The following is a 27,830-nucleotide window of genomic DNA, read 5'->3' as shown; positions in this document are numbered from 1 at the left end:
CTACAGCCCTGTTCCCCTTCTTTACACATGCACAAGATTTAAGACATATCAACAACCAAAAAAAATCAATGCCCAGGGAGGAACCACAGCCATGTCTCTGCTGTTCTTATGTTCAGATCATGGGAAAGGAGAAATGGATCCATTTGTTCAAAGGGTAAACATGGCCTTTAATTAGGTAAAATAGATTTCTTATAAAAATGGTTCCTGGTTGGACAGGGTGGCATCAACCCTTTTTTTTTGATTTAAAGAGTGAAGTCAGACAGCCTTCCTTGTGGGCCTTGTAGCAGAGACTTTTAGAGGGTCCCCCAAAGCTCCCAAAGAGCAATATGATAATAAAGCATTGATGGTGACCTTTCATGACTCCAGTTGTACATCTGTGGAGGTAAAGATTCACAGTGTGAGGGTAGTTAAAGAAAATCTAATTCTCATTACATTGAATTAATTAAATTTAATTATCATTAAATTGAATTATTATGCCTCCCCTAAATAAGTTTAATGTGCAATTTGCAGTCCTTGCATTCTGCTTTGGGAAGACACCTGATTATGTTGATAAAAGTGCTCACACCTCATACAAAGTACAAATGTCTGTAGTTTGTGTTAAAATTAAGAAAAGATTATTAGAAAGAGGAAAAGCCATTGCACACAAATAATCCTAAAAGTGGAGTACAGGGTATTTAGTATCCATACTGGCAGGGAAAGCTGATGTAGTACATCGGGCAGATAAAGCATTTCTTCAAAGATCCTGGAATCCAAGAGCAGACTATAATAATGTAAAATAGCAAAACAAAATATAGTCTTCACCTGGTCCAGAAATTTTTCAACTCTTTAGCAAATAAAGCCTATAAAGCAGAATCCTCTTTGCACAAAAAGAAACACCAAAAACCAACAAACCAACCAACCAACCAACCAACCAACCAACCAAACCACAACAAAAAACAGAGGAAAAAAACCCACAACCACCCCCCCCCCCAAAAAAAAAACAACCCAAAAAACCAAAAGAGATAGAGAAGGAGAAAACAGGAAACAAAACCCCCTAAAACAGAATGTGTACAGTCCTGGTCCAAGGGCTTTGTAAAAGTATCCTTGTGAAAGTATCATCACCCTTCTTGGGAGCATTCACAGACAGCTTTTTTGGGAGTAAAATCAAACATAATGTCCAATAATTTAACTTATTGGCAATTAATAAATGGTTTATGAGAAAGCCATTCTTTATTACACATCATGAGAGAGAAGTTATGTCTGGATTTTGGGGTTTTTAGAAAAGTAGGAATGCAGTTAACATCTGATTGAGTTACTGACCATATTCTTGGACATGGGGAACTAAAACATTTTGCTTTTTTATAATTAACACTTTTACCATAGGACTACCGGATATTACACAACCACAGCATCAGAGGGCACTTACCACACTTCTTCCAATGTGTTTGATCTTCATTGTAACTTTGTGACTATGCAGAACTCTTCATAAATATTTAATTCTTATTATTCTGCAGGCACAAGTGCTAGGGAAGAGTCAGAAAGTGACTCATTGTTTCTTAATAAGAGATGAGGAACAAAGGAGCTCTGGTGTCACAGTGGGAGAGGTTTCTCAGTGCTGATAAAATCATCCAAGGATTAAAAAAATTCTGTGGAATGAAAAAAAGTATCTCTTACACCATCAATGAGGGTATATGTGAGGAAAAAAACACAACTGTTTTGTTGGTCTAAAGGTCTAAACTATAATAACAAAAAAAAATGTTAGCAGTAAAATAGTTGTAAAAAACAATAGGAGTAATTTCTTTTATCTTTCAAGAGCTTTAGCCGTGATATCATGGATGAAAATAAAAAGTAAACAGTGTGATCACACACTAAAATAACTGATTTATCATTGAAAACTTTATGCAAGGCAGGGCCATTCCTGTGCCCTTCTGGTACAATTCAACTGGCTTGTGTTTATGCTCATATTTTTCTGGAATTTGTCTTCACTTTATTTGGTGGTGTACAGCAAATTTACCATAAATGGTTAATTTCAGGATGACTCTGACATGATACCAAACATTAGCTCCACCTTTTGAATTTAGCTAGTTAAAGAAGAGCAGGTGCACTGACAGCTGTGAAGATCCTGCAGGAAAAATCAGTGAAAAGATATTTTCCTGAAGTGAGCTGTGCGTGAGGTTTCCCATTCCATCTTCTGGGTCAGAAGGTTACAACTCGCATTCACTCAAGCCACGTACAGAGATGGCTAAGCTGTCTATGATACAGAGTGGGAAATTTATTTACTATTAATTTTAAAGTCAGTAAGAGCCCTTTTAAAAAACAAACAAAAATACATCAACCAACGAAAAAAAGAAAAAATTCCAATAAAACTGAAACAAAAAATCAAAACCACCAAAACAGACACACCAAACATGTCTACAAATGGCAACTGGTCAGTGGCTGCTGCAGGACATCAGCCACCAAAGCAGGGACAACAAGCTCTGCCTCCTCACTGCTGCCTCTTGTGAATTCTTTAAATGTTCTTGAAGATGATTTCAAAATTATTTTAGCTATTTTTTCCCCCCAGAGTTTGTGAAAGTTTCCACTCCATAAACCAATAGAGATTTTATTGAAAAATGGCTATGCAAAGGATGTCTGAAAAATGACTAATCATCATTGCATCAGCCTTATCCTCATTACCTGACACTTACTCTCTCTGCATATGAAGGTTTTTCTCTACCTTGCATACCCTGGTATTAAATTCTGCCTTCAAGCAGAAGTTTGAGCAACAGCGCAGGAGATAAATGGTCATGTGTACCTTGCTGGAGTAACCATATATTTCTATTTTTGGCTGGGCTACATTTTGAGTTGCAGCACCACCCTGGAAGTGATGTCTGATGTGTGACAGTTATTGTTATGAATTGCTTTTGCAGATCTTTCAAGCTTGCAGGATGCTATCAATCCTCAGGGAAAGCACTGAAGGGTAAATTCTACATCAGTTCCCATTTTAATTTTAAATTAACAGTGTCTTGATTGCGTGGAGCTGCACACTAAATGATCATCCACAATTTAATGAAAAATACCCTGTTTTTCCTGGTTTTTGTTGGTCCTGCTATCATTTTTCCTGCACCAAGAGGTCAGTGCTGGAGAGTTTAACCCATCTCCTGGGGATCTGCCAAGTGTTGCTCAGGGTGAAGGGAGGGTTGAGCATGGGGATCCTCCTGCCTTCACATGGAAGGAGCAGGCATTTTCTTTTGCAGCCTCACTGAGCCACTAAGAAGGTTATCAGTCAACCAAGAAAAATGTGAGTGCCTTCAGAAGCAGATTTTTTCCTATTATTCCCTACAAAACAGATCAAAACCTGTGATGCTGCAGCTAATGCTGCAATGCCAGCACCCCCATGAAAATGCAACCTCTCAATTTAATGCTGTGAAATGCGATTGAGAACAGAGCAGAGCAGGCCTAAGCTTAATAAAAAGGAAAAAAAGCTTTATTAAACTACTACTACTATACAACTATAAAAGAAAAAAGAAAGAAAAACACACACTAAATCCAAAATGAAAACCTTCCAAAATATTCCTCCTCCCCCCACCCAACTCCAACAAACCACAGTGAGACACATCTTGGGTCCTTAATCAAGTATTCACCCTTCAATATAATCAATACTCAGTCCATCAGGGGAGAGAGGAGTATCTCTTGCACCACAGACCCCCAGGAAACACAGCTGCCAACTCTTGTGTTTCCATGTCACACATGGCACAGCCTGGAGAGAATCTGCCAGCGTGACACTCTCCTCTCCATGTCACAGTGCTCTCTGTGCATGGACAGAGACTGCTTATAGGGCTCCTTTAAGGATGCATTGCCAAGGACCAACAGGAACAACAGTCTAGTGTTTCATTTTGGGACTACAGTCCCCCCCATTTTCTTCCTCCCCTGGGGCCGAGGGTGAAAACAAGGATCTTCATCTTCCTGAAGACGGAGGGCATCATCACACCCTCCTCAACTTTCTCTGTTCATTCCTGAACTGGTAGTTGATGAAGCGGGTCTCTTGGCTCACCAGTGCATCCCCCTAAAATGCAGTTTCTCTTGGAGGAGAAATTGGTTCAGTCTATGGTAAACAAGCAGAGTCCAGCCAAAAGCCACTCCATCATCTCCCCTCAACCTTCTTTCCCTAACATCTGAGGTCCCAGGCTGTCTCTCTTTCCTTCAAACTGAGGAGGAGTAGTATTTCACAAAGCCTTCATTTCCCAGGAAAGGGTTAAAAGTCCCGGACTCCCAGGCTGAAATCTGGCCCAGGACTCTGTCTCCCACACTAGGCACCTTCAACCCCCCTTCTCCTCTGTCTCAAACTTCCAGGTCTGCAGGCTCTCTGTTTCTTTCTCTCTAGATTGGTGGTGGTGGGGGAGAGTCTGCGCTCTCCAATGACCGGAACCAGAGAGAGCGAGTTCTCCTGGGAATTCTGCTTTTAACCCCTCTGTGTTCTCAGAGGCGTGTCCACCATCAGTTGGTCACCCCAAGTGTCAGTATCCAACTCTGACCCCTGACTGGACTGACCTCTTCCTTCCGAGAAAATTCTTTTTCTGTGTCAAACCACGACAATCTAGTGTTTCATGGACCTGGCATTATCACAGATAATGTGTCTTCATGGTGCTGTAACATCTCACCTGCTGCATGAAGAGAAGTGCAAATCCTTCAGGGTTGATTAATCCTTCATGTTCAAATCAATCCTTCATTTGTTTTGTATCTGCTAAAATCCTGATTCTATTTTATGCTGTAATATCACCAGAACTCACTGGGTACTGCTGCTGCATGACTTTGCTTTGGGTCGCTGTGTAACCTTGGAAAGGCCACGAAAATCAGAAGAAAGCTGTCCTTTTTAGGGCGCATTGAAAACACAAATATTTGTAACATTTCAGGGGGCAAAGAGGCCACAACAACAACAATAACAACAAAAACAACAAGCTAAATTGCCTGAGCTGTTTTACGAGCCAAGAGGGTGGCAACTTTGGGGACAGATCAGTAAAACCTGAAAGGCTGTGTCAGCACAATGGTTGAGTGTTGACAGCAGGGCCAGGCAGGATCCAGGTGACATCCCTCCCCTCCCTGCTGCTTTTGGCCTTGATGCTGTCCAAAAGATTGAAATGGCCTTTCTTGCCCCTGGACAAAGAGCACTGCCTTTTTCTCTATCTCACAGCCATTCAGGCCTCAAAACTTCAGCAAAAAAAAAGCAGTAAAATAAAATATAAGCCAAGATACTGTTGTTTTATTCCCTGAGCAATGACAAAAGAGCTAAAAAAGGTATCACAGATATCTGCCAGCAAATGAGAAGGCTGTTGTTCTCCATGCCAGGTTGATGATGCCAAGGTGAAGCTGGTTTAAGTCATTCCTGTAATTTACACAGTCATGGCACAGACTTTTAACACTCCTGGCTTTTTCACTCCACCAAAAGTTATAATCCTGAAAGTGTGCATCCAATTTATTTTCCTATCTTTTCTTGGAAATGAGCATACTATGTAAGAGTTCTCAAAAACAAGATGCAGGAGAAAAGCTGAGCTTATTTCACCCGTAAAATTTGCCAACTTTTCTGAGCCAAGTTTTGTGTCTTAAGACTAGCACTGCCTAATATATAAATAATATTTCCATAAATACATAAGAGAAAACATTTTCCTCATTTGAAATGTGGGTTTTCTTTGTAGGAGAGGTGTTTACTTAGTGTCAAGGGGATGAAGATTTGAGTTTGTGAGCTCAGAATGAACTTCCCACTACCTGCTGTGGGGGTAGAAGAGGGTTCTGGCCCAGCTGGAATACCTAGCTGCTGCTTTCTTTCACAAGAAAATAGTAGAAAAGGGACAACTGAAGAGGATAGATGTTTTTTTATTAAATAAATAAATATAATAAATCTGGAGATACAGAATATTTTGCTTATCTTGACAGCTTTGAAGACTAAATTTCCGATAAGAAATTATCACTGGTCATGAGGCAGTGTGATTACCAGCAAATTGTATCCATACTCTAAAACAATTTAAGTTTCATTTTATATCTATATGTATATATAGATATACATATGTATAGGCACTTTGCCCACTGAACAGCATCAGGTGATGCTGTTTCAGTGAAGAAAAATGCAATATTAATAAGTGATAAAGAAAGAGATTTCTATCCTGGTGGACAGAATCTGCAAGATGGACAGCCTGCAGTATGGGCTTTGGAAAATCATTTTAATTTTCCCAGCCCCTTTAACTTTAAATGATGTATTAAGAAATTAAGTTCATTTGTAAAATGCCTTGCAATATTGATTACTAGTCCTGCTGTAAAATGCACCATGATAAAGATGACGTGCTGTTTTCTGGGGTGTTTTTTTTGTTTGTTTGATTTTGTTTTGTATTGTTTTTTGGGGGTTGTTTGTTTTGTTTTGTTTTTGTGTAGGACAACCATAATAATTTTGATTCCAAATAATGGTGCCTATTTGAAGGAGTTTTTAAAAGGTTTTTCTCTCATTCTCTACAAAACCATCATTTCAAAATTCCTCTCCTCTTAAAACAGGCTATCAGAGTGCTTTGCACATTAAGGATACTATTGACATATTCAGTGGGATATTTTTAGCATAGTGAGAAAAATAAAATCTTGGGAAAGGTCAGCTCTTTCAGTGCGCTAATTAAATTTCTGCGGAAGGAGATTTTGTCACGATGGTGACACACGGGGCTCGAGGGGACGTCACGCAGCAGCCTGCAGCAAGCAGCCTGGGCGAGAGGGGCTGGCAGGGGTGGGCCTGCACGCCTGGCACATCAACCCTGAGTCAGGCAGCACCAGATTTCCTTCCCTATTGTGTTCATTGAGGCAGGGAAAGCAGAGGGATTTCACAAAAAGAGGTTTCCCTTTGGTTAATGGCAGGTCTGTGCATCCTCTCTGGGAGCAGGATGTGCTAAGGGAGGGATGGGTGAGACTCTGCTGTCCTAACTGCACTTCTAATGCAGCCTGGAAAAAAAAATCCTGAGGATTCAGACTGGAAAAAAGCAGGAAGTTTTCTACAATGAGAGCGGTGAAGCACTGGCACAGGTTTCCAGAGGAGCTGAGCATACCCCATCTCTGGAAATGCTGCAGGCCAGGTGGGACAGGGCTTTGACCAGCCTGGTCCAGGGGAAGATGTCCCTGTCAGTGGCAGCCAGAGTGCAGCTGGATGGTCTTTAAGGTTCCTTCCAACCCAAACCATTCTATGGTTCTATGATTTTGGAGGAGGAATTCAAACCTAAATTCACTTTTAAACCAAAATGATGCCACTGGCAGAGTTGGGACTTGACACATTTTGGTATTAGCAAAGTGCTCAGTAGAGCCTGGAAATTCAAAGCTCTGAACAGTGGTGATTATTGCTTGTCAGTAAACAGCCACATTCTCCTCTCTTCAGGGGGGCAAAACCAACTTGCTCCAGTAGAAAAATTAAAAACATGCTGAGTAAGATATTTCAAATAACTAAGCTTTTTGGAAACTGACTTCCAATGGATATGGGAAACGAAAACTGCTTTGTGTTTTCTGTGGTAACTCACTGTCTGGACAAGGCAAGGCACGGAATATTTGCATCAGGAGATGATTTGTGTCCTGCAGGAGCGCAAGAGGAGCAGCTTGGCAGCAAAGCCAGTGGCTCTGCAGTCACCTGCAGTCTGACAGGTCCTCTCAGGCTTTGGATCCCTGTCTGCACCTGCCAGGACATAAAGAATGCCATCAATTTGTCTCAAAGCACTGTCAGAGGAGGACATTGCCGCAAGAGGAGATGCCACAACAGGCACAGATGGAAAGCAGGAAGGAGTTAATGTCAGACCTAGACAGAGGTAAAAGGCTTGGAATTAGCACACCTGACAATATTCCATTGTGCAGCCTGTGGAAAAAATAGGGAGGGAACAAGAGGAAGATTCCAGGCCTGGTGAGGCAGATCAGGGTAATTCATCCAGACAAAAATTCCCTCCACGGCAAACTGTAGGAAAGGAAGCAACTGTGTACACATATTCCATCCCAAGCTGTGGGAACAGCTCGTGGGCACCTTGGACTTGGACTGTATAAAAGTGGCACTTCCAAAAGAACATTCAGGGAAGCAAAGGAAGAGGGGCCAGCAGGACATCACAGGAACCTCTCTTAATCTACTCTCTCTCTCTCTTTCTTTCTCTTCTCTTCTGTCCCTTTCTCTACCTCACATGTACTGCTAAGTAAAATCTATACTATTGTCTTCAACCTATGGTCTCATTTGCACCTTAATTTTGGCAGAGGCATCTTTTAATAATCAGATCCTAACACTGTTTCAGAAAGTGGGATCCTAACATTATTCCAGGGGGCTGTGACAGCATAACAGCACTGCTGTCATGCAGGATCCCTTCCCCATCTTTCCACCCCTGCACCCACCAGTGACTGCTGCCTCATTCATCCTCTAGTCCTGCTGTGTCCACAAGTGCCAGCATGGCTCCATCCACCATTCCTGGCCAGGGATGAGCACAGCCTTATTTTTCCAAACATGTTCACTGATCTCCTGCAGAGCCCTGTGGTAGCTTACAAAATCTTTTTGGCTGGAGACAATTTTGGTTGGTTACCTGTTGATGGCACAAGGGCTGTTCTCCCTCTCAGTCTAGTCCCTGTCACTTCCCAGCAAGCCTGAACCCGTCTTCATGCTTCCACAAGCAGACAGGGCAAGTTGCCTGCATTGTGTGTCTTCAGTGGGGTATCCATCCTCCAGGGTGGAACTGTCACCATCTTTCAAGACTCAGATTTTAATAAAAAATTCTGCATGAAGTGTCTTAACTCTGAGTTGAGTGACTGCTTTGAACAGAGCCATTAAGAAAATGAAAGGGAGGAAGGTAGCCCCATGTATCTTGTTGTTATACACTTAAGGAGAGCTTCTGGGGTGGGTATGATAAACCCATGAGCAAATAGATCTGTGCAAGAAGATCAACAGAGTTAAACTTGGGTGATGCAGTCCTGGGCCCAGCAATGGGCGGTTGTGGCTGAGGACCCTGGAGGAATTTGCTGGGACTTCATTTGGGAAGATTATATTTAGGATCATTAATTGCCTATGAAATCCTTGAATACATTGTATTTAAATTCAGATTAATTGCTCCAATCTGCAGTTAATTTCAGAGTTGCTGTCAGTGTGTTCTCACCGACACAGACAGGAAGGAGGCGTCTGAATAAAATGTCTGTGGCTGAGCTTTTGCCCCACAAATGAGTGAGCAGTGCTCCCAGCATCACATCATTGGCCTCTGCCCCATTTTCCGCAGTCTTTTCAGGTTGGATGTGCAGAGGAATAGCAGCCCAGCATTTCTGAGAATGCTTCATGGCAGAGATAATTACATGGTGAAATGCAAACTAACAAGCTGCATCTACTTAGTATTAAGGATTAATGATCTCAGCTTTAGTCTTTGCTCCCCTGCAGGGTGGCATATCTCATAAAAATCATGCTTCAATAAATACAGAAATTGTGGTGAGCAGTCTATGCAGAGTGCATGTATAGAAATAAGATTCTTACTCTTCTCACCCATTGTCAGAAGCCAGACCTAATATTCTGCAGCTTCACTTGCCTGAGGCAAAACAAAGATGCAGGTTAAAGAATCATGTCATCACAGCATGGTTTGGGTTGTAAAGGACAATAAAAACCATCCAGTCCCACCTCTGCCATGGGCAAGGGGCACCTTCCACTGACCAGGCTGTTCCAAGCCTCATCCAGTCCGGCTTTGAACTCTTCCATGGACAGGGCAGACTCAGCTTCTCTGGGAAACCTGTTCCAGTGTTTCATCGCTCCCACAGTCAAGATGTTCTTCCCAATATCTAACCTAACCCTGACTTCTGTCCGCTGAAAGCCATTCGTCCTTGTCCTTTCACTCCAGGACCTTGTTCAAAGTCCCTTTCCAGCTCTCTTGGAGCTCCTTTAGGCACTGGAAGGAGCTCAAAGATCTCCTCAGAGGCTCTTCTGAACAACCCCAGCTCTCTCAGCCATCACCAGACTTGCCATCCACTGTGACATAAACCCTGCTCTGCTCTCCACTCTCCAGGATTATTTATCCTCGTTTCCAAGCTGAGTTCACCAGCCCTTTCTCACTGCTCTTTGTGCATATTTCATATGGTGAGATGATGGGCACTGTGGGGCACACCACACACCCAATGCTTTCTTCTTAAGTCCTCCCCACATTTTACAGCCAAGACGTGAGGTTTCACCCACCCTTGTCTGTGACCAGCTGTCTCTGGACCTTCCCTCTGAACCAGAAAATACTGAATATCCTGTCTGCTTGCTCTTTTGATCTCATTGGCATCTATTTCCCAGCCACCTGATGATGGTAGGCTCCTCTGGAGCACCTTGGAGCATGCTGGATAGGTGGCGGGAGGCAACAATCTGGAATGGCAGACAGAGGCTGGGACTTTACTGGCCAGCCTGCTTCAGTCTAGCTCAGTTTTTCTTCATATCCAAGTTTTCAAAGCTCCAGAGCTGCACTACAGGGGTAATGTTACAGAAGGGAAAATGTGGTTTAATAGAGCGTGTGCAACACGGGTTATGAAAACATCTGCCATCCCCATGGAGTTTCTGGTGCATCCACCTCTCCTGCATAGCCTCTGGCAGGCTGTGTGTGTGTAAAGGCTGCTTCAGGTTATCATCTCCCACAACCAGAGGACGGAGATCCTGTCCCTCACTCAGTTTGATTTCAGTTTAAAGAGATTCGGCATTTCAAAGAGAGCCTCAGTCTCCATTTGGGGTGGCTTGTGTCAGACACTTACCAGAGACAGCACATCCATCAGCATTCCCACATGGCTGTGGGCTGGAAAAAACCCTTCAGGGTGTGAGCTAGAACCATAAATGCAACCAAGCCCTTCAGGTATGGTTTTTCCATCTGGTTTTTGTAGAAGCTACTTAAAATCACTGTTCTTTCTTACCTGCCTTTAGTAGCTACTGCATAGTGTATTTAATTTCCCTGAGTGTGGCCCTGCAGTGCCCCTGTGGCAGGTTGTACATGCATCCAACTGGCAGAGCTTCCCTCCACCGGCTCTGTGGGAAATGGCACAAGCTCTCAGACGTACTGACATATCCAGCTTAATCATCTTAACCCTGTTTGAGCAGGAAAGAACCCCAGGAGGGATAAAAGAAAACGTGACATTTCTGCATGCAGAGAAAGAGGGGTTGCCTGGGTCATATTGGCATGAAACACCAGCTCTGCCTGGGATGCCGGAGTTTGGATTCTCTAAATGAGTACCTACAGCAGACGTGGATCCCTCCTCTCCTAGAGCACAAACCACCCTGTCAGGCTGGCTCCTCAGCCAGGATATCTGTATTCTGGAAATACGCTGAAGGTTTCTTATTATGTCGTTTCTGTGGCTGGTTGTGTGAGTAAATCTTGTAGTCAGGCGAAGCGTGAATAGTTTGGCACATATAATTTACTCAATGTATTCAGATGTGGTGCCCTGAATACTAAGCACTCTCTCCCATCAGTGAAAAAGACTGATTTTAAATGCTGGGGGCTTTTTTCCTCTTTCTTGGCAGTCAGAGGGGGTTATATATAAATCCTGCACTTGCATGTATGTTTCAAATAAATAGATCTGGGTTGTTTTTTCGTTTTTTTAAATTAAAAAAATAAATTATCCAGACTTGCCCAACTGTCCTGTTGAGTCAGACTCCAAGGGGAAATATGGGAGGAAGAAAAAAGGCAGGTCTGGACTGAAATGGAAGGATGGTCTCTTGAAGAAGACTGGAGGAAGCATGCCCTGTCCTCCCAGCCCTCAGAGGCAGGACATCCAAGCTTTTTCCAGTCCCCAGAAGGCAGTGTCCTATCTCTATGACCCATGCCCAGTGCTGTTAGCCATCATAAGTGACTTCAGAAAGGTTCTGCTCCCATGGCCACATCTGGCAACACTTCTGCTCCCTGTCCCTGGGGAACAACTGGAAACACGTCTGTGCATCCGCGCTGACAAGTGGAGGGTGTTTAGTATGCAGAAAACTTCCATTCTATTTTCTTTTTACTTTTTTTTTATTCTTGCCTTTTTTTTTTTTTTTTTTTTTTAATTAGAGAGCGCTGTAACAGTGAGCAGCTATTATGGCACAGCCTGTCAGCTGCAGTGCTGGCAGGTGGGTATCTGCAGGTTGTGTCTTGGGCTTGCTGATAGGGACCTTACACAAATAATATCTCCTGCCTTCATCAGTCCCTCTGAACCAGCCTGTCAGCTCAGGAGATGGGGAACAAGGCTCAGGCTTGATTGCAAGCCTCCAGCTCCCTGCTGGGGAGCTGAGAGGACAGGAATCAAACCCTGGGGCTGATTTCTAATTGGTAAAATAAGGAGACGTTTTAAACGAGATAGCTGCAATTAGGATGAGAGGCACTACAGAGATCAAGAGAAATGCTTCTTCATAAGAACAAGCTGTTGCTTCTCTCAAGCGGAGCAAGCAGGGGAAAGGTAGCCTGCCTGAAATGAGTTAGCTGCAGCAATTAGTCAGGACACTCAGTAGACAGAAAGAAATCTCTTCCTTCAAGCTTGTGACTGATTTCAAAGGAATCAGGGCTCATTTTAAAAGAAATTAATGCTATTAATCTGACAGCTTGCTTAGCTTGGTTATTTCGCTCTTACCTTCACGTTGGGAACATTATTTTTAATTATTTCTATATATTTCAAGCATGCAAGGAGGAACATGGGGCTACTGCAATGTTTGGAAAGAATGAGGTAATATTTATAAATCCAGCAGGGAAAGCTAATGGTCTGCCAGGCCAGTGGTGCTCATGGGGCAGTGGAGGTGTTGGCAGTGACTCCATGTCCTATGGATAGTGACCAACACTGCCCATTCCTTCATCCACACCTTTCCTTTCAAAAACCCCTCAATCAGCTCTGAGACCAGAAGGGCTTAGAAGTGCTGTTTATCCCTAGAAACAGGGCTAGGAAGATAACTGCAAACTGGTTAGCAGTGGCAGATGACAACTGAGATCAGAGCTAACACCAAAATTCCTGGTAAACACATGTTCCAAAAGTAATGACAGAAGGTATCCTCTACTACCACAATGCTCTTACCACAAATCTCACTTCACCTTCTCTATTTTCTTCAGTGCTCATTTTAGTCTTCCATATTTAACACAGTCTGCAGGTTTCTGATATCTATAATTTTCTGGTGCCACTTCAGTTATGATACAGTTTAGATGTGACCTGTTCATCCACAGGAAGCTGGAGATAAAATTTCAAGCATTTGAAGAACACTTCTTGAGCATATGCTGAATGCAGAGCAGCTGACTTTCCCCTAAAAGTTACTTACAAGCACCACTAATTATCTTATTTTTCTGAAATTTTACGAGTGGCGTCAGTGCTTAAAAAAACCATCAAGACAGTCTGGAGAATAAGGTTTTTCTGGAAATGTTGAGCAGAGCTCAGAGCTGTAGATGAGAAGCAAAAGGGAGCACAGAAACTGAATTTCTTCTGACAGCCTTCTTGGTGCAGCAATGCTGAGTATCAGAGAGAAGCAGAGGTTTCCATATCTAAAAATAAATTGAAACAAGAGCATCTTGTGGCCTGCTCAGTGGCATAGAGCAGCAGCAGCAGCTGTAGCACTTCCCTTGGTCTCCCCAATGCTTCAGCTGGGAGGATTTGGGCCACTGCCTTTCCTACATTGTTTAAATTGAAGCTCTCCAAACAAGCAGCCAACAAGTATTTTTACATGAAAAACTTGCCTTTAGGGCTTCTGCTTTTTCTCATGCAATTTTTTTCTTTTTTTTTTTTTTTTAATCCTTCCTGCTTGTGCCTTTTGCTCCAGCTGCCTCATTAGCACAGCAGAAAAGGAGCCAGAGATAGTCCTGATTCTCATCTATTTCAGATCAAAGGAAAGAGAAAAACAGGGCAGAACCAGCATTTCCCAGGCAGAGCACAAGGAATCCTTAAAAATAAAAAAGAAAAGGCCAGGATCAAGCACTTCTTTTATGTCACAGGAATGTGGCAGATAAAAATAGGTTCACAATGACCCAAATGCTTTGAGCAGAGATGTCTGTCCCAGTGCTGCCCTGGCCCTTTGCTGCATCCAGGGTGGCTACATGGGGTTACCACTGGCAGGTGAGGAGCCACACATTCCCAAAAACCTGCTGGCACCCTTGCTGCTGCATTCCAAGGGTCTCTGTGCTCTTCTCAGGGCTTGCACCCACACACGTGGGCTGCTCCTGGAGCCACCCAAGGAAAAACAAAGCAAGGCTGCTGTCAAAGCAACACAGCAATCGATTTTCTTGGTTTTAAATAAAAAACTTGGTTTAAGAGAAATACACATTTGAAGAAATTCTTCACTGTAATGGTGGTGAGGCATTGCCACAGGTTTCCAGAGGAGCTGTGAATATCCATCTCTGGAAATGCTGCAGGCCAGGTTGGACAGGGCTTTGACCGACCTGGTCCAGGGGAAGATGTCCCTGCCAGTGGCAGGCAGAGTGCAACTGGATGCTCTTTAAATGGTTTTATGATTTTGGAGGAGGAATTCAAATCTAAGGTCACATTTTAACCTAAATTATGCCAACGCAATCAGATATTGATCTGAGTCTTGACATATCTACATTATTTTATCTGTGTCCTCAGTATAGTTTGAAGAGGATTTTGAAGGAAACCCTAGAAATTAGGTTTCAGCATACCAATGTTTGCTGTTTTTTGGGGTTTTTTTGGGTTTTTTTTTTGTTTTTTTTTTTTCCCAAAATTGAATATATTGCTGCTCTTTGGTGGACATCTGTTGACTCTTGATGGTATCACCAAAGTGCTGAGTAGAGCCTGGGATTTCAAAGCTCTGCACAGTGGTGATTGTTGCTTGTCAGTAAACATCCACCTTCTTCTCCCCTCAGGGGGGCAAAACAGCTTGCTCCAGTGGAAGAATTAGGAGCTAACTAAGCTCTTTCAGGGCTTCAAAATTGGCTTCCAATGGATATGAAGAATGAAATGGATTTTTAAAGTTAACTCAGTTTCTGGATAAAGCACTGGCTTGTCCCCTGAGTGCTGAGATTTTATTTGTCTGGCTGCATGGTCCCTGAAAAGTCATGGTATCTGTTCCTCCAGTTTCTCTCTGAATAAAAGAGAAATAACAATTCTGTTCCTTGTAAAGAGTTAAGTTGATCGTGCTGTCTTAGTGTTTTATCTCTTAACTTGCCATTCTCCCAAAAGGAATTATGGGACACTGTCAGAGTAGGTATTAAAAAACATTGGCATTTCTCTTTAAGATATTCTTAGCATTTGTAAAACTAGAACATATACTATTGTTTATTCAGTTGAAACAGATATATGATTTTTGGCTTTCTCTCCAAACCAAAAGCAGACACACTGGTCCTAGAAATGCTGGTGAAACCTCATGCATGAATAGATTTAGGAGTTTTGTTACCTTGCACCAGTGAGAAAATTCTGCTTTGCAGCTCTGTGTTTTGTGCTTAGTCCTCTTCCATTGTTTGCAGAAGGCAAAAGAAGAGGTAGAAAGGAGGACTGACAGCCTCTCCCACCTTTCCAAGGGCCATCACTGTCCTGGATCTGCAGCCAGAGAGGCACCCAGAGAGATGGACACCATGGTGTGGCACACGAGCACCTGATGGGCACGGAACAGATAAATGAGATACCAGGCTGCCTGCTGGGAACACCCATTGCTCTGGCAACCAAGGATGGGTTTTTGTTCAAGAAAGCAACCTGAAAAAACACCAAGATAACACAACACCTCTTAAATTTCATCAGTTGAAGGAGGGAAGGCAAGGCAGGGCAAGGCAAGGCGGGAAAACAAGTAGCGCATGGACAGAGAAGCAGACGCATAAGCGCCCCAAAATCCAGAAGACGAGCTGGATGCCAAGATGCCAGTGAGGCCATTGCATTAGAGACTATGTCCAACCTACTAAAGCCCACAGAAGTCATTAGAAAACTATCAAGTGGCTGACACTACGTTCAACACATTTTTTTCCTCCATCTTCCCCTACGCTCCCTCATTACCTTTTTTTTTTTAGCTCCGAGAAAAATATCAGCACAAAAGCTTCCACTTGGGAAACAGGGTAAGAATTTTCTTCTCTCTCTCTCTCTCTCTCTCTCTCATTGGCATTTTGTTCTGAATTTTTCTTCAAGAACTGTTTATTCTGAGAAGTGCAATGTTCAAATGAATGCCACGGTCACTTTGAATACTGCAGAGCCATTTAACCACCCCTCTAATCTCTGAAATCAGTTGTGTAGGTGAATGACACTGACAGCGCAAACAAACATCTGCTCCTGTGGGCGTGGGCTTGCTCACTCCAACATACTCTTGAATCTAATTGGGAATTTCCAGGCATATATTGCTCACACTCTTTTCAAAATAACTTGTAAGTATAAAGTGTATGAATTAATCATCCTTTTAATCTGGCAAAAGCTGTGCTATATCTGCTCGATCACGAGACATTTATTTCTGCTCTGGGTATTCAGGATGGAATATTTTTGGTTTGGTTGTTGGGTTTGGGTTTTTTTTTCCAGAAGTGCTGAGAGGAATTTCCAGCTTAAAGAAGCAAAGCAGTTGATTTTTGCAACAGAAAAGAGATTTAGCAGCATGGTTGTCAATCCTACTGTCTGAAGGGAGAGGGTGAACCGAGGCTGTTTGGTTGGGTTTGTCCAGAGCTTCACACCACATTGAAGTGCGTGTGCAGTGTGATAGCATGAGTGTTCTTGTAGCTCAGAGTCTGGACACACGCTCCAGGCAGTCAGCAACATTTCTCTGTCCAGTCTCCTCCTTGTTGTGGCTGAGGGTGGGAGCTGTGGCCACTCAGGCACCAGTCCAGGTGTTGGGGTGTCACTGACCATTCTGGTCATGCTGTTGCCCATGCTGGACCCTGGGGTGGGCTGTGCTGGTATCAGTTTGGGGAGGTTATTTCAGACATGTCCACAAGCCAGAGCACAATGCAGAGGGCAGTGGGGAGAGATGAGCCCTGCAGGACCAGCAGGCACAGACAGTGCTGTCAGGGTGCCCTTGTCCATGGCCACGGGCAGGTGGGGCACACCCTCCCAGCAGAACTTCTGAGCACTGGGGGAATGCTTTGGGTCCCTGTTATGGAACAGCGCCCAGGCAGCAGCCAAATTGTCTGAGGGAGGTCCCTCTTTCCTGTTAGCCTGGTGGAGTGACAGAAAATGAGGTCTGGAGACCAATTTTGGGCACTGGGGCAGAGAATCTGCACACTGCAGAGACTGATGACACAGTTCGAGAGGAGTTCTGCACAACCAGAGCTCAGGGTGCCCTTCCCTCACACTTGGCAGGAGTAGATTCCAGGGTCTGAGGGCTCGTGTCATTTTCCCAAAGGCTTTGTCAATGCCTGTTTCTTCAGGCAAGGATCAAGAGGTAGGATGATCAAGGATCATCCACTAAATGACTAATGAAGTGTGAAGGAGATTGAAGTACTGAACACATAGACAAGGTGAGTTTCACAACCAGCAACACTGTCATATCAAAAGCCAATACTATAGAGTGGACAATAATCTCAGTCCAGACACCATGGAGAATAAATATTAGGAAGCAATAGGAAAAAAGGAAATGGCCTCAGATTGTGTTAGAGAGGGTTTAATTTGGAACTGGGAGAAATTTCTTCTTGACACCAAAGGGGTTGTCAAGCGTTGGAGCAGGTTTCCTAGGGCAGTGGTGCGGTCACCATTCCTGGGAGGATTTAAAAGACATGTAGATGTGGGACTAAGGGAAATGGTTCTGTGGTGGGCTTTGCAGTACTGGGTTGAGATTGAACCTGATGATCTTAGAGGGTTTTCCAATCCAAATGATTCTATGATTGTGAAGGAAACATGGCTAAAATTACTGGGACTATAAATACATCAGATGTGCTGGCCTGAACAGGACACTTCTGCCAGACCCACGAGAAGGAGAAAGGATGAGTTACAAAGGAAGAGCTCCACTCACCGGCATGACTTTTCCTGGCAGTTATGACACAGGAGGTTGATTGTTCAATGATTGTATCCTGTTAGAAAAATAAATTTTTATTTACTTGATGTGGAGAAGAAACTTTTAAGTGGTTCTTGTGATTGAAAATAAGGAATTTTCTGCAATATATATTTTCAGCAATAGTTGCTGTGATTTGGCTGGAGGAGAAAGACACATGCAGATATTGGCAGAGTAGCCGAAGTAGTCTCTAATTAAAATTTATCCCATTTCACTCCTTAGTTAGAGAAGGTCATTTAATAATGATGGCTGTCTTAGCAGCTTCATCAAAGTGGTAGATTTAAGCCAAATAGCACAATGTTTTATGTGATATATTCTAGGATATGGTGAACTATAAAATACTAGTCACAAAGTCAAGCCAGATTTTTATGGGAGAAAACCATTAAAAGAGAAGCAATTGCAAGAATGTGAAATGTCTACAGCAATTTGAAGAGGAGCTGGTATGGCTTGCCTTCTATATTGATTTTGCTTTCTGCTTAGCAACAGGATCTCATGTGGGTTATATAAAACACAAAAACATCCAACAATATGATTCAGGATAACCTTTTCTGGAAATATTGCTGGTATTAATCTTGGATGGAACTGTTTCACCTTGGTAGATTTGAGCAATAAAACACAAACCTGAAGTATCTGATCTGTGGGGAACTAACTGGAGTGCTTTCTTGCACCCAAAAAAAGGCTTTGATTTTAATGTGCTTAAATACATCTTTATGTGACATCTGTTCAAACATATCAGGGGCAACTGAAGACAAAGGAAATGGTTGATGGAAAGCAGCTTAGATAAAAGCAGGCTGTCCATAATACCTTATTTCAGAGAGAAAAGGATTTGTTAAACGTTCTGTAAAATTCCAAGAAACCCCAAGTATTTCTATTTATGTCCTTCCATTCAACTCACCAGCAATATTATGGTAGGATACCTTTTGTTCTGCACCCAATCTGGTGGCTTTTGCAGGACTACTGAAACATTTTTGTGAAGTTTCAAATGCATATGCTTTGATTTCACTAACCTTTTACATCTCTTTTCTGATGATACTCGAGTGACTGTATTCCCCAGAAAGGACATTTTTGCCTGTGGCTAGACACCATCATCTTGGAAGATGCTTAATGTTTTCAGCTGTCACTGCAATTAATTTTAGCTTGTTGGGAGCTGAATTTTCTTTGCTTACGTGGTTGGCTTTGTTTGTCCTGCAAGATCCTCCCCAGTCGTGTGGCTCTGTGCTGTGCCTGAACTGTCTTTTCCTAGAGGAAAGGATGGCAGGTTGCTCTTCCCTGGAGCTAACAGTGGCTGCTGGGGAAATCCCAACATGTCTTTTCTATGCAGGAGGAATAAATTTCTGTGATTGTTTGGCATAAGAAAGGTGATTTGTCTTTAAGACATACACTCTTCTTCTTCTTTTGTGGCTTTCCTTAAATACAGGATGAGATTAAATCATCCATTGTCACGTGAAGCTGCTACTTCTGTAGATGACAAAGGAAATATTTTTTCAGATAACTGGCAGACACTGTGTGGAATGTAGTATTAAAAAAAAAAGGCAAACCCAAAGAGATGGGTTCAGGTTACACAGTAAACTCAGAAATGCCAATGCATGTGTCTAGGGGTAGTTTTCTTTCCTGTTTATGCATGCAGCACCTCCTTTTGTACCCCACCAGCACTCTTCATTGCTTCTTGGACAGCTCCTGGCTCTGCTTTTCTTTTGGGGGATTTCAGCCCTTTCGTGTGGCAGCACAGGGTGCTGAGACAGTACAGGTAGAGAAAGAGACTTGTGTCTCTTCTTGGCTCCCCTGCCTTTCATTGCAAATGTTATAAATCCTAACTCTCAACAGGCACATTACCTTTGTGATAATTTATAGATGTTGATGACACACTGTAGTGGGCTGACCCCACCCAGCCTTTCACTCATTACCTTGTGCCAGGGGATGGGGAGGAAAAAATTCAAAGGGAGGCAAAGAGAGTCATGGGTTGAGATAATGGAGTGTATTAAGCAGCACAAAAGCTGCCCATGTAAGCAAAGCAAAATAAAGGATTCATTCAGTACATCCCACTGGCAGGCAGATGTCCAGCTGCTTCATGAGAAGCAGAGCCTTGCAAAGACAAATGCCATAATCACTAACATCCCATCTTCCTCCTCCCTTCCTTGAGCTTTTATGCTGAGCTTGACATCATATGGCATGGGACAGCCCCAAGGTCAGCTTGAATATCTCCATGTCCCCTCCTAACTTCCATCCCACTCCCAGACTGCTTGCTTTGGGACAGGGTGGAGGAAAGAGAGAGGAAACCTCAACGGGGGGTGAGCATCACACAGGCTGCTGTGAGGAAAGTGACCTCCATCCCAGCCAGATGGAACCTAAAAATGCCTTCCCCTTCAGCCCTTCAACTCTCCATTTCTGACTCTACCTCGTCCCACTCAAGCAATGGGAGGCAATGAGAAAAGGGGGCTGTCATCAGCTCAAAACATTCCCTCTGACACTCCTTTCTCCTCACACTTCCTTCCTGCTCCAGCACAGGCCCTTTCCCTGGGCTGCAGGCTCTCAGACAAGTCCATGCCAATGTGGGTCCTCTCCATGAGCTGCAGCTCCTGACTGAGAATGAACCCCTGCACAGGCACCTCTGCCCACACCAAAATATTCCTCACCCCAAAACGAAAGTTATGCCATCACAACACCAACAAAAGTGGCCAATTTACGAACACGATAAAGCTCCAGTGCTTGGCCCCTCACAACATTACAACAACAAACTATTCTCCACAATTATTCCACTCTTCTGGGTGTTTCCAGCCCAAGTTTGGTTCACTAACTCTCCCAATTGCTTGTCTTTATCTTAAAACCCTGACCAGGTCCTTCCTATTTCTAACTGGAGGGAAAAAGCAGATCCAGATGCCATCCTCCTGTTCTTTCTACTGCCCAGGAGGACATAAGAAAGTGAGATGGTGAAGCCACCTCTACACTGAAAGGCCACGAGCAAAAATTACAGGGAAAGACAACTGCTCAGAAGGGGTTCTTTCTCTTGTACTTGTTGATGGTGTGGGTCTCTGCCTCAACCATGCCCATCTAATGGTGCTGAGTGCTGGGAAAGACACAGCCAAGACCCAACAGAGTGGTGAGGAGACTTCTCAGAAGACCTCTTAATTTTAGAAATCTCCCTGAGATCAGCAGGACCAGGGTAGTTCCATTTGCTGTGGCACAAGACACTTAATCACAGTATCGTGTATTTCAGCCCATGAAGTGGGAAGCAGAGGTTTTCCTTCTTATCTTTGCTTCTCACCATCCTACCCTTATTTTCAAGCAGTAATAAATTATTGTCAATTGTCAATTAAATTGAATTAGTTAAATGAAATTAATTTCCCCCAAGTCGTATCTGTTTAGCCTGCGACAGTAATTAGCAAATAGTGATCTCCCTGTCCTCATCTCAACCCATGAGCTGCTGCTGTTGTTTATTTATTTATTTCCCACCACCCTTTGGAGAAGGATGAGGGAGAGAGCAGCGGGGTGGAGGCCTGGCAGGCAGTCCTGGTCATCCCACCACACATATGAAGGCATTTCATAACTTTGTACCATTAGCACTTAATACACTTTTTATTTAGGGTGACACCTTGGGATTTTTTGTGATTTTGGGCTTATATTTCCTGTGGTGCAGAAGGTTTTTGAAAACTCCCCCAGGAAATCCGCTAGGGAAAGAATTCAGCAGTATAACAGATGCAGGGCTCAGAACAGCAAGATCCAGGCATCTTTAATGGGATGAGTGTGTACATGATATAAGAGAAACATACTTGGCATTCCTTTCTGGGTTCAGGAAAATTCTCTGATGAGGAGACCGTGGAGACCCAGGGAACCTGGAGGTCCTCGATGGAGCTTCTATGGGACAGAGCTAGATGGGGGAGTGCAAGACCACGTGCTGTGGAAAACCTCTAAATTCGCTTCTTCATTCTTGAAGCATTTTCTAAAATGTATGCCCTACCCTTAAAAAATTGTGTTTGCTTTAGCTGCTACAGCATTGGTAAAAAATTCTTCCAACCACAGGCATGACATACAAACAGAATGGCTGTTTTTTTTGTTTTTGTCAGCTTTGGACAGGGCCGAGGGATTTACTTTGAAATACCATTGCTTTGTCACAGCTGAACCCGAACTCAAAGAATATTTAAAGAGATCTTTTCCAACTGTCACTGGTACTTCAGTAGCCCAAACTCTTGCACCTTTGAAGCTAAATTGCAATAATTAGAATAAAATAACACTCAAGGGCTGTTGTAGTGCGGCACTACAACAGCACTTGAGTTATTAGATAAAGGTAAACAGGCAGCACTTGGAAGCACCCAAAAGCATCAAAAAGCACCCAAAAGCATGATTTGTGGCCAAGTGTCACCCAGCAGGGCAGGCTGTGTAGCACAAACATTTGAGATACTGCCCCAGGGAGCAGCAATACCCAGGCACAGGCCTGGCTTATCTGCAGCCTGATGCTGTATTGGCCAAACCAACACAGGGATGTTTTATTTTCAGCATCAGGATGGTTAGACTCATTCCACACTGGGATTATACAAGCCTTTAAGCAGTGAAATTACGGGAAGAGGAATTTTATGCTCTATGAAGAAATGAGACTGATTTTAAGCAAGTTTAGGGATGTAGCTGAGTGGTGGGGTTGGCAGTGCTGGGTTGGGCTTAAGGGTCTTTTCCAACATTGGTCATCCTGTTCTGTTCTGTGATTCTTTTATCTGTGTACATTATAGATTCAGTATTGGCTTTGGTAATGAGCACTGGCAATTTAGTTTCTCCCAGTTTTCTTGAGTGAGACTACCCTTTCCTCAACAAGAAAGCTTTCCTGAAATTTTAACATAGAATCATAATTTATTGTAATTTTTTGTTATCCTCTCATTACTTAAAAAAGAAAAAAAAGAGAAAAGGATGACATATGTACCTTTTTATATAGCTCTGAATGGGGTTTAATCTGTTTTTCCATGTGTTTTTTCTCTTCTCTCATGTATTCATACTCTTTGTTCTTTCCGGTCTTTTCTGTTTCATCCTACTTGAAATGGAACATGAGGAGGAAGAACACAGCATAAGAGCCATTTAAAATAATTAATCAATGTCCTTAGTCTTCTAAAAATACTCATACAAAACCACCCCGTTTAAAATAAACATGTAACTAAAACATTAATTTTGAATTCTCAGAAATGTTTTCAACAAGGCAAAATTTTAATTATGCTGTTATTAAAATAAATCAACAACAACTCTATGAATTTATTCGTCCTTCTATAGGGATTTACTGAAGAGCTTGCAAGCGAGGACAATAAAATCATTACCATAAAATAAATATTATTAAAAGTGTAACACAAGTATGAAGAAATTTATAATGTCAGATTTGCAAATACAGGTGATAAAATGAAAAAAAAAAAAATTTACCATTTCCCTGTGGGCATCCATCTTCCCTACAGTCCCACCTATGAGTTTTCCCAGGGTTTTTTGCTTGGCTTGGCTTCAGCCAGAGAGCAAACAGAGCCATCCAGGTGGCCACAAACTGGTGGTTGTTCCCCAGCTGCTTTCTGCTGGCCCCGGGTGGCTCCTGGTGTCATTAGGGCCCCTGTTTAACTCCGTGTATGGCCGGGAGGGCATGTTTGTGTTTCATTTGTACAGACGTGATTAGCTCCTTCTCAGGGCTTGTCCGCCGTAAAACTGGAAATGTGTCATGCGCTATTACCCAAGCAAATGTAATGCCCCCAGAATAAATATGCCCCGTGAGCTCCCGGGCTGTAATTGATGGAAAAACAGGTGTTCCCCCTTATCCTCTGTGATTGCCTGCACATATGGCCTCTTTTATGCCGTCCTCCCATTGCTTTGTAATGCTGGCTCCTGCAGAAAAAGAAATAGTGTTACTGTAAAAGAGTGGGTTTCAAGAGTGTTCTTCGGTCCACAGCCAAATTAAATACAAGCAGCACAGCCCTTTTTAGTATTTAACTAATTAATCTGCAGCAGCCACCACAAGCACTTCAGGCATCAAACTGCATTTTCAGCTACTCTTGTTTTAAAACGTGGTGCTCTAACTTTGCAAATTAAAGCTACATATAACACAAATTCCCATTTGAATGGTGTTAACATCCTCAAATTGGACCCTCCAAATCGGACCCAGGAATCGGCTCCTGGTTGGTTTTATACCTTACAGCCTGAAGTTTTTTGTTGAAAAAATAATTTATCTCCCAGCAGCAGTGTAAGACCCACTGGCCTTGCAGTGTGAAAACCAGGAAGGTTTTGGAATGAGGCACAGGCAGAAATGTCAATGGTCCCTTTATATAATGGGTTTTCTACAAGATTTTGCTCTCCTGGGTGAATGCACTTGCTGGAGAAATAAAAGAGAGAAGGCTGAACAGCTGGAGGGCCACCCTTAAGAGGTGAAGGCTGGTGATACCCAGAAGCCAAAATATTTAGTCTAGGACTGGGGTGAGTGCTGATCCCTGTGATTTGTTCCCCCCAGCATGTGAATCTGTCTCTGCATCACTCTTCCTGTCACAGCAAGGCTTGCAGTGGACAGGACAAGTCTTTGCTTCAGTTGTCTGTGGTGGTGGAAGATTCCTAGAGTCAAGACCAGGTCTTTTTCTACCCAGCAGTGTGTGCAGGGACTCAGTAACATGTTCAGGATTTGTTCCTCCTGCTCCCTAAACACACCTCTTTTGGTTTCTCACAGAGAAGGTTTATTGTTTACCCATCAAGAACTACCAGTATTTTAACTTAAATTCAGCCCACATATTGAAAGCAAGCTCTGTGGGTAGACAAAATATGCTTGGCTTGATCTTAAAAAAGAAATCAAACGGATTGATCAAGATATGACATCAGAGATTAATCTTCTATCTGGCTTTTACATTGTCACTAATATAAAAGAAAATGTCATTACATAATACCTTTCTTCATTCAAAATATACTTGCAACAGAACAAGGTGATAAAACAGTGGCATCCTCCTGAACTCTTTTGAAATTTCTGCAGATAAACATGGTGTGTTTACCTGCCTTTGGTTTTCTTTATGTCCTGCTCCTGTTCATCTCTGCTCTTTCCTTAACTGCCTCAGCAAGAAGGCAGCTGCTCCTCTTTTACTAGATGCACAAAAAAGAAGAAATGCATTTCTCTCACTTTATCCCTTCCTGGGGAGCTTTCATTTCTGTGGCAGCTTTCTCAGTTCGCAGCTTGCAGAGTCTCGTGCCTGTGCTTCCCACCCTCTAACAGATAAATTTCACAGAGCTCTGGCCACTATTCAGAGGTGCTGAAGCTCCTGAACTCCTCCAGATTTCCCCACTGTGCAGTTCTGACTGAAGGAACGTGGTGAAGCCACAGGGTACCAGCTGCAGAGAGTGATGTCCACGCCAGGAACAGATGATGCAGAGATGCCATGGCAGCCAACACAGAGCTGGGCTCGAGATTATAGACTTGAAATTCGAATAAGGATTACTAGGTTTGAATAAGTTATGTCTACTAACAAGCAAGGAAATAGGGTGTTGGGTGAAAGTACCTGGCTTTTCAAAACCTGCCTGTCTCCCTTTTTCATGGACAAGTCTTTGAAGGATCAGAAATGTGGGCACAAAACCACAGCTACAGCCTCAAATATTTGCATGCCTTTTGACAGTAAGGGAGAAAAACCCACTCGGGTAAACTCCTGGCCCTTGTAACTTAGGATTTCATCCTCAGTGTTACATGCTGTATTGGTAGATATCTTACCTATGTGCAAAGGAATATTTTGCACTAGATCTACAAGGGTATATTTCTGCTTGGGGAATATAACAATTCCCACTGGAAAAAACCTCCGCACCAGGTCCTTACTGGGATGTGGATCCCCTGGAAGCAGGTCTACGTTGAATTCCATGTTAAACTGAAGTTATAAAGAAGAAATAATATTTTCATAACCAGGCTTGTTTCTGATCTTACACTCGGGTAGAGTACCACTGGGTGCAGTAGGGACTAAATAAATATTTCACTGATAAACAACAAGCCTAAATTGTTTATGAAGCATAAAACAATTATCTTTGACTCCACCTGATGCTGCTGAGCAAGCTGTTCCTATTTATTGTGCTATTATTAGATGGGAATGCAGTACATTGGACAGCATCTTTCCTGAATGGATGACATAAGCAAGTCCATGTAGCACAGACTCATTCTCCAGCACAATTCAGAACTCTGTACACAGCCCATCATCATGCATTGAAGGATGTGAATGAATTTATAATTTACTAAAGAGTGCCCAGACTTTCAAAACACTCCTGTGGATGTAGATGTTCTGACACTACTTAAAGACTTGAGGATATAAATTGTCATTATACATACATACAACTCTGATTCCACTTCTGTATGCAGAATTTCCTTAACACAAAATGTGGTAAAAAAGCCATTCCAGCTTGCAGTCTCAGTGATGAGAAATGAGAGGTAAAAAAGCACTTTGTGTTTTGAGTAGAACAGTGTTGGTAACACTCATACAGGAAAAACCCACACGGAATCAGAAGTTGCTTGGTGAGGTGGCCACATTTAAATAGAGCCTCAGAAACAATTCTAAAAATGGAACAGAGGGAACTTTAAGGCATCTGTCCAGGAAAGTGAAGAAAAGACATTTTTGGCAGTGAGCACTGAGAAAACCATGCAGAGAATAAAATAAATTAAAATGACCACACGCCCTCATTGCTGCCTTGGCTTTGGTAAACCTTGACCTGTTGTTACACCATGTTGCAGAAAGCAAACGTGGGTGAACAACAGGATGGTGTTCCAGTGCCATTTTTTCCGTGTTCTATATCAGTATTTATCGATATTGGCATTTCTAGTATACTTACTACACACTCACCCTTTCTCCCTCTAATGAATCCATTCATATTCCTGTTATTTGAGGCTTCTACTCTTATGACTGGCAGAGCAGTGGCAGTGATTACACTCCCCTGACCCCTGTGGGTTCATGGACATGCCCAGAACCATATCTACTCTCATGGGGATGTCTGAGAATGAGATGTCAGACATGAAACACTGATCTTTTAAAATATTTTCCTCTCCTTATTGTTTTGTATTTATATTTTGGTTATTTTCCCATTGTAGAAGCCAGTGAAGAGCAAGGCAGGCATATCTGTCACTCCATAATAAATAGAAGGAAGCACAATATTGAAGCACAGATATAAAACCAGGTTGCTAAAATTTACAGTTAAAAAGTTGGAAGAATCAAGAAATTAAATACAGTGCACCATAAAGTGAAGATGCTAAAAGGTTCAGTTTCCGAGGCAAGGGGCATTTAGAAAGCATCAGAAAAGTTTTAAAAGCATTTTCTAATGCATGAAAAGACAATGAAAAGGTAGAGGGAATATTACATAAAACTGAAGAAGCTGGGGAAATCCAGATGCAAAATGAAAATGTATAAATAAATGCTTAACAAATATAAGTAATTGCTGAAAAAATACAACGTGCAGACCACTGGATGCGATTAAAAGAATAAAAAATGAAATTATTTTTTAACGAGAAATTGTACAAAATTAATAGCTGTATTTGAGGATAAACATATTTGCCCACCATGACCAGGGTGGGCAGGGTGCCCATTAATGCAGCGCGCCTGTGGTGTGTCAGAGGTGTCGGGGGACAATGCACGGTGATCGTGCTGTGCCGCCCGGTGCGTTAGAAGCCCAATTGAACAAAAAATGCTGAATTCACCTCGCTGTGTCTTCGCAGCGAGGCAAGAGGTGACGCGGGCTGGGGGCAGAAAACCCACCCGCGACGGGATGGGTGCGAGGGGCGGGCGGGGTCCGCGCTCCTGCCTCACCTCGGCTCGGGCTCTGTCTCACCTATCACCTACAATAATGGAAAAGATCGCGCACCGGCACCGGCCCGGCCCCTCGACCCTCGGGGACCAGACCCCGCATCCCCCGTCGCGCAGAGCCGCTGCCACCCCCGCCATCCCCCCGTCCCCGTCCCCCGCCTCCATCCCGCTCGCCTCCGCGCCCCCCCGGGAATCACCCCCCCCCCCGGCTCGGGGGC

At 43.1% G+C, this 27,830-nt stretch overlaps 1 long non-coding RNA gene across 1 annotated transcript; it reads right to left on the bottom strand.

The window, feature by feature from the left end:
* Nucleotides 1-206: 206 nt before the first annotated feature.
* Nucleotides 207-27,758, bottom strand: LOC140681713 (uncharacterized). Its single transcript, XR_012052820.1, has 6 exons — nucleotides 22,764-27,758; nucleotides 18,865-19,315; nucleotides 17,819-17,876; nucleotides 15,296-15,493; nucleotides 1,406-1,625; nucleotides 207-374 (listed from the first exon to the last, which is right to left on the bottom strand). It is a non-coding gene; the product is annotated as an uncharacterized lncRNA (long non-coding RNA).
* Between the last annotated feature and the right edge of the window lie 72 nt (nucleotides 27,759-27,830).

The sequence above is a fragment of the Taeniopygia guttata genome, chromosome Z (assembly GCF_048771995.1).
Source record: "Taeniopygia guttata chromosome Z, bTaeGut7.mat, whole genome shotgun sequence".
NCBI classification, from domain to species: Eukaryota; Metazoa; Chordata; class Aves; order Passeriformes; family Estrildidae; genus Taeniopygia; species Taeniopygia guttata.
This window is presented reverse-complemented; position numbering and strand designations above follow the sequence as displayed.